At 40.5% G+C, this 8,168-nt stretch overlaps 1 long non-coding RNA gene across 1 annotated transcript; it reads right to left on the bottom strand.

Annotated features, from left to right (window-relative positions):
* Nucleotides 1-7,093: 7,093 nt before the first annotated feature.
* Nucleotides 7,094-7,922, bottom strand: LOC311494568. Its single transcript, XR_014699289.1, has 3 exons — nt 7,744-7,922; nt 7,406-7,440; nt 7,094-7,305 (listed from the first exon to the last, which is right to left on the bottom strand). It is a non-coding gene; the product is annotated as an uncharacterized lncRNA (long non-coding RNA).
* Between the last annotated feature and the right edge of the window lie 246 nt (nt 7,923-8,168).

The following is an 8,168-nucleotide window of genomic DNA, read 5'->3' as shown; positions in this document are numbered from 1 at the left end:
CTCTGTCTTTTGTTTACTTTTTGGGTTACCATGTGTCAATCTGCAGTGTTTTATGTTACCTTCATTGTACGTCTTATTAAACTGAAATTTAATATTTCTTTTAGCCCTGCTTCTGATATTTTCAACATCATATCTCTTTGAAGTATTTTCTGCAATTAATAGGTGAGACATGCAACATGCTTTGCCCATTGATGGACTGTCTTGTTGCAGTGAAGTATGTATGCTGGCCACAATGCAATAACGGTTAGGGACCCACTTCCACTGCAGCAAGTTTCATGACCCTCCCAGAATGCAGATCTATTTTTGATAAACTAAAACTAGACACAGCTTCACACTCACACTACGCTGAACACAGATGTTATTCACCATCTCATGCTGTTTCCTCAGTGTTGTGACACTTAATCCTTCTAACCAGGATAATAAGAAACACCAACCACCGTGTAAAGCAGCTTTTTTCCTTAGTTCTTGGAAAACCCCAATTTAAAAAGACATGGACAAACAAACAAAACAAAGGTACTCAAGGTTGTAAGAAACCACATATTCCAATTTGGACTGAAGCCAGACCTTTATTTGAACAAAATTAAGCAAGGACTAAGCTGCCTTCCCTAATATTACACTGTCCTACTCTCTCTTACATAACCAATATCTTTATTGCCATAAATCGGCTCAAAGAAAGCAATAAAAATATTATGTATTTTGCTTCAAATGTAGCTTATAGCTGCCAGAGGACAGTAATAGGCGGGTTTAAACATATACTGTCAGGCATTCTCACGTAGCTGTGGATAAATAGTGCTTCATATTTCACACCATTTATGTGTGACAGACATCTACCGCATAGCTGCAAACACACCTCAGCATAGTTCCGTAGAGATGGATGCTAAGTACTTCTGCTGTGGCTTTGCTGTTACCAGTTCAAGCATGCAACATTCATGTAAATGTAAACTGCATTTACAGTTCCGCAGTGCTTCTAGACTGGCTGTAAAGTCTGCTCTTTTTTTGGCTGTATGACAGATGACCGTTGACCACAGTTGGCTTTTTATGGCTGAATGACAGTTAAGTGTGAAACTGCACCGTTGCATACACTCTCAGTGTAAGAGAATATACAGTAGGTCACTGTTCAACTGTATCCACAAAACACCAATCGTATTAAAAAAAACTGTCAAGATTATGACGTACAGAATGAAAAGCAGAAGCAGACAGGAACATAAAAAGAGTAATGTCCACTTTGTGAGAAACTCTGTCAAAAGTCAAACCTTTTTGTTTAAATGCAGTGGAACACACCAACCAGTGGACTCATGATAAAGCAGCAGTTCCACTCTGTTCTGCAGCTCCAGGTGGCTTCCTGACACTATTTTGTGGCTGAATAAATAACATTTGGATCCACTTCTCTGTCTGAGGCACGTATGTAGAGTCTTTCAGTTTTGGGATGAAAAGTCACAGCTGCATAGTTCAGGTCGTCTGGGCTCTGCCTCTGTGGAAAGAAAGAAAGCATTTTCAGTCAAGAAAAACATTCAGTGAAAAATGACGAAGTGATTAGTGCAGTGATTGCTGAAACACATGAATGTTAATACTTAATGAACTTTACCTGTGTCTCGTGTGGCTCCTGTTCTTCAATATGAGCAACTATAAAGAGTCATAGATTTGGTTAGGAAGTTGTGGATTGGTCAGTCATCACAAAAACAGCTAAAAAAGAGATGTGAAACATCAAAATCATCAACATCAACTAAAACACAAGTACCTTTCTCAAGCTTTTTGATTTTAACGACCAGACTGATGACAACCACAACAAGGAAAACCGCCAAAGCTCCGAGGATCACACTCATCAGATATGTTAACTCCTGAATCGCCTCTATAAGACAGATTGTTAAATTAAATTAAATGTTATATGTCTTAATGCTTTAAGTGTAATTAATAAATAAAATGGCACAATACAGTTGAGCAATTTTAATGCTAGGAAAGGAAGAATCTAGATCTTCTCATAAAACCTTAAACTTGTATTCATGTCCCATTCATGACGTTTAACAGTATCAAATGAAAGAAGATGAAATTCTTACCTTGGACCTCTAAATTGGTTGCCTCCATAATAATAGGTTTATTGTTAAATATGTAATAGCCACAGAAATACAGTCCAGAGTCAGATGAATTCAGCGATTTGATTCTGAGAAAGACAGTGGTCATGTTGGAACTAACGTCAAATTTTCCATTTTTAAATCCATCACTGTATGAAGTGGAGCGAACAGAGTTAAACATGAAGGCGACACAGTGGAGCTTGGATCTCTTGACGATTCTGAACCAGAATGTCTGTGAGGGAACAGTGGTAAAGTTGGAGCACAGCAGTGTGATTTCTTCACCAGACTGAACCTCCGCGGTGCGAAACTCAGAAGCTGAGACAGAGATCCAACCTGAAACAACCATCAAACACCTGATGATCAACTGGCTGATAAAACAACAGAATCCAAGGCAATGCTTTTATATCAGTGTAGTCAACAATGCACTCAGTTCTGTGCAGCAATTTGGTACTCACTGAGGCTGAGAAGTGTCACCAAGATAAAGTTCCTCATTATGTGTATGACTCTGTCTCTCTGTAATGCCGCTTCACAACAGAGTGTTCCCTATAAAGGGCTTTGAAGAGGCGGAGTTAAAGAAAAGTCACCCACAAACTTGAACCTAATTTACACTGAAATATCCTATTTGAATAGTAATTTTATTTATGACTGTGTTCGTTTGTGTCAAGTCCCTGAAAATAAGACTGTGTATAGAAAGGATACAGAAAAATATATCGACCAAATTGTAAAAAAATAAAAAAATAATAATAAAAAAAATAACACATTTCCACTCCTTTGTTCCACCACAAGATTTATTTTTCATGTTACAGTTGAGGATTCCACAACAGAGGAACACACTTTGGTTGCTACCATGAAAGGGCTGTGGTTTTACACCCACTCACTAAAAATGAAGCTAATCACATTATCACACAAGTTATCACAAATCACATTTAGAAATAATTATATATAAAAAAAACATAACATAGAAACACAAAATATATATATATATTTTTTGATTCAAGTAGTCTTCTCTTTGTGTTCAGGTACCATTGTAGGCCAGCAGATGGAGTATGGTCATTATGCACAACTTCCTCCTGCTTTCTAATTATCTATTATTTTCTGTGAGATAACCCAGCTTTTGACAAGACCTATTACATAATGCTAACAGAGTTTTACACACATCAGCCACAACATTAAAACCACCGACAGGTGAAGTAAATAACATTGACCATCTTGTGACAATTCAGTGTTCTGCTGGGAAACTTTTGGACATGGCATTAATTTGTGTGGATGTTACTTAGTCACGAACCACCCACCTAGACCAGACCAGGCACCCCCACCCATGCCACCATTGATGACAGCAGTCATCCCCAGCAGGATGCACACACAAAAATGCTTTAGGAACAACTAATAAAAAACATGAAGAACAAGAACAGAACTAGATCCCAAACTGATCAAGTATCTGTGGGATGATCCACAAAGGCCCCTCCCCTCAACCCATAGGACCCAAAGGCCCCCACTAACAACATTCTGTTACCAGACACCACAGGACACCCTCAGAAGGCCCGTGTCCATTCTCTGATGAGTCACAACTGTTTAGGAGGCACAAGGGAGACCTACACAATATTAGGAAGGTGGCCATAATGTTATGCCTGATCAGTGTATGTAAATGAAATAGTCATCTTGGCGTAAAATCCGTAACATCTATACGCACAAACGTACTACATGTGCACTCCTTCACCTTCTGCTGTGGTGAGACATCAAAGTAGCCTCAAAGCAGCACACAGCTGTGGTTTTGTACGTGCTCAGTCGTGGTTCCATCAGACATCTTTCATGCACAGTAAAAGATCAAGTGGATCAAATTCAGGTAAAGACGGTAAAAATAGATAAAACTTTTGTTTTTTCGATTGCTCGTGGTTGTACAGCAGTGAGCTGAAGGCCTGTGGTTGGAACTTCACTTACCTCAGCGTTTATCACCACAATGGAAAATGAGTATTTCTTCATGCCCATTATTACCCGCACGTATATCAGCTCTGCTTCCTGTTGAAAATAATCTTTACATTGGTCTCTCCTCTATCTAACTATCTAACGACTATACCTACTTCAATCATGGTGTTTTCTCCTCAGATAAAATAAGAAAAATATGAAGAAAAAAAATGACAGAAAGTCTGATTGTTGGACAGGTTGAACAAATGCGACAACAGTGACTGCATTTCCAGACTGATATGAGAAAGCCTGAGATCTGCTCTGAGCTTCTTCTTCTGCAGTTGAGTCTATCTGGTGGCAGCGTACACCACGTTTGGCTCCAGCTGTCTCTCTGGTGCAGGCCTATGGGTTCTTCTTGATTTTTTTTGGAAACTGAGCGCTGCATAGTTCAGGTCTTCCGGATTGGGGTTTTCACCAGCGGCTACAGGTGAGTGACAAAAAGTCAAATCTTCGATCAGTTTGGTATCAAGACAGTCTTGGCAAAAAGAAAAAGTTTGAGAAAATTCAACCACACAACCAACCAAACCAGGACCACGTATAGATTTCAAATGTACCTTTTTGAAGTTTCCTCACTTTGGTAAGCAGACCAACGACGACCATTATAAGAAGAACAGCCAGGGCGGCCAGGATCACACTCGTCAGCACTGTAACCCCTACAGTCTCTACAAGAACGTTCAAATTGACCAAACTGGATTCATCTAAGTTTCACAACAACAATCTGCCTACGTGGAAACATTTTTAAGATTCCTACCTTCACACTGGGCATCATCATGATTGCTGGGGGGTTTGTCATTGCCTTTACCTAGAGTTAAATATGAGACTAAAATGTGATTCTATTCAAAAGGACATGTTGGACAAAAAGAGCACCAAGACTCCACTCTTACCTTCAACATTTAACTGTCTCACATCTATGATTGTGTGTCCTTTCTTGTAATATCCACAGAGGTACAGTCCAGAGTCAGATGAGTCCACTTGTTTGATTTTGAGGAAGACAACGGAAATGTTGGAGCTCATGTTAAATTTTCCGTTTTGAAATCCCGTACAGAACTGAAGAGGGCCATTAAACCCGTACATAGAAGAGATGCAGCTGATCTTGGTTGTGTTGTCCAGTTTGGACCAGAATGTGTGAGTTGGAGAACCAGAGTTGTTGAAGCACATCAGCGTGACTTCTTCACCGGGCTGGACGTTCACAGTCTGAGAACCTGAGACAGAGATCCAGTCTGAAACACACAACAGGAGAGAGAGTAAGAGCTGTAATGAATAGTTTTATCAAAGCAGTAAAGTCTAAGAACTTACTGAGACTGCAGAGAAGTAAAGCTGTCGTTGCCGTGAAGCTCCTCATCGTGTCGTCTTTGATCGTCTCAATGTGATGACACTTCGTTTCTCAGGTCTTATACAGGGGGCTTAGTCGGAAAGAGGCGGGGTGTTGTATGAAATGTTAAACCTAAAAAAAGCAGACAGCTCTTTTACAGTTCAACCTTTTTTCGCCACAGCAATGTATCAAAGTGTGAATGCAGTCCAGTCCATAATCGTGTGTAGATAGTCAGCTTTTGTTTGTTTAGCATTTCAAAGACCCGAATAGGAAACGATCTCCAATATGAACTGGACACATGGCTACTATATTGTGTGTCACTTAACTTGTCGGTGACTTATAATTTTTTTATTAAAATGCAATAATGTCGCAACATTTCAGCATTCAGCAGGTCAATGGTAATAAACATGTGGCCACGGCAACCACGGAGCATCAAGCCTTCTGCAGTGAGGTGGCAGCATCTCCTGGTATTTCCTGCCTTTTGTGGAGGTGGTGTAGTGAGGGCTCCCTTGGTCTTCAAGGAACTTGACGAGTAGAAAAGCTTAAGGCCGTGAGACCTTTAGCTTTATTGTCACTGCTAGAAAACAATGTTTAGTTTCCACATTGATGACTCGAGGCTGGCAACAGGTAACACGTGGTTGCAGGCTTTGCATTCACACGCTGTCTGTCCGTCCCATAAACTTGGGCTCGAAAAGGAAGTGGTTTGACTTTGGTGTTCGAAGGTCAAAAGTCATAGTGACCTCATAATACATGTGTCTGGCCATGTGTCAAGCATTCATGAACTTATAATGACAAAAAAATTAAACTATATCCAAAAGGTCAAAGGTCAACTTCACTTGCAGAATCATGATTGTTCTCAAAGACACTTTTATTCATTTCCTCTTAAGTTTTCTGCACATGTCGTATCTTAAGAGTGTGGTCAAACAAAGAGGCATATGAATGTGAGGCAACCACAGTTAATATTAAGGTACATGCAGAGGTCTTTACATCAGGGATTGCTGCCTGTGAACAGAGCTGTGTAAACCGTTGTTGGCTCTAGAGGGAGCTGTGCAACATGGATGTGGCAGGTTTGAAAATGAAAACAACCAGGGGAGTGGGGGTGGGGTTGAAATGAGAAATTATCTCAGCAGGTGTCTGTAGTCTGCTCCACACCTCTGCTTTAGGCATGAGTCTACTGTGTGTTAGCTGCATGTGACACACACAGAGTTGCCAGCATTTCAGGTTGCATTGTATGTTGGGAGATAAATATGTAGGTGGGAAAGAAAAACTTTTTCTGATTCTTCTGCATCGGTTTACTTCCATCTACCACTGTCGGGGTATAATGTGTAATCTTTCCCACTTTTGCCACTCAGTTCTCCAGGTAATACCGTCATCTGGAAGAGTCAGCCGTCTGCGTCATCTACTGTTTATTCATTCAGTTTTTATGATGCTAAAATGTGTGTTGATAAGTGCACACGCTGGTCTCTTTTTGCATGAGACAGTGGGCCAGTATTCACAGATTCACCGCCACGCGATCTTCACCTCATCTGAGCTCAGACCACACTGCGCTGTCTCTTCCTGTCTAAGAAGCTGCTCTGCACAACAATCACACCTCGCTCTGACTGCAACACAGTCTGGACCTCCTCCTCCATTAGGCACCAATCACAGTCTTTATACAATACAACTTTTTGCGACAGAGCGAGACAGAGAGAGAGAGAGGAGGAGACAAAGAGGAAGAATTAAAACTCTAACACATATATGCAAAAATAAAAGGGTTCTTTATTGCAGATTCAGATTTGTTTGGACAACATGTAACCCCTCCCCTCGGTTACACAAAACCATACGACAAAGCTTTGCTGTAGAAGTTGTTGCCTGAGTCTATCTGCTGGCAGTATAGATGACATGAGCCTCCACCTCTCTCTCTGATGCAGACCTCATCCTCCTTCTTATGGTTGCAGCCTTCAGCTCATCAGAGTCCAGATCCTGTGAACAAGAGTCAATCAACTCACACTCAGAGGCAAACAGTTTCAGGTGATTGAATGTACAGAACACAAATGATCCTGAAATGGACAGACGGACTCACCGGATCTTTTTGTGGATATTGTTTTTCATTGTTGGCTAAAGGAGAGATAATTAGACATAAACATAAATAGATTAGACAGCATATACACTGATCAGCAACAGACAATCACATTATGATGCATTGTACTTTGATTGTAGTTTGATATGAATCACCATCCCTCCCCCACAGCACTGACATGGGGGGAGGGGCTCGGAGGAGACACACCCAGCCATCTGTACTATGTAAGAGAAAATGTGATTTATCAGACCAGGTCACCTTATTCACTTAACCTGTCACAATATTATGGCTGATCAATGTATGAAGATATGCAGACAGACGTAGAAGCACCAAAAAGCTACCTGTATGAAGTTTCCCGTTTTCAACAATCAGAACAACGGTGACTAGTAACAGGAGAGCAGTCACTCCGCCAAGGATCACACTCGTCACCCTTCCTGTTACGTCAAACTCTTCTACAAGGAAGATACATTTATTTAATTATTTAGTCCGTTTTAGAAATAACATCAAATTTTACATAAGCAGTTTGCACAATGTGTTGGACCAAACTGGATTCATCGAAGTTTGACATTTCACAACAACAATCTGCCTACATAGAAACTTATAAGATTCCTACCTTCACACTGGGCATCATCATGATCGCTGGGGATTTTGTCATTGCCTTTACCTGGAGTTAATTATGAGACTGAAATGTGAATCTATTCAAAAGTACATGCTGGACAAAAAGAGCACCAAGACTGCACTCTTACCTTCAACATTTAACTCTCTC

This window comes from Chelon labrosus (assembly GCF_963514085.1).
Source record: "Chelon labrosus genome assembly, chromosome: 1".
In the NCBI taxonomy this organism is placed as follows: Eukaryota; Metazoa; Chordata; class Actinopteri; order Mugiliformes; family Mugilidae; genus Chelon; species Chelon labrosus.
The sequence above is the reverse complement of the archived record's forward strand: the minus strand, read 5'-3'. Positions and strand labels throughout refer to the sequence as shown.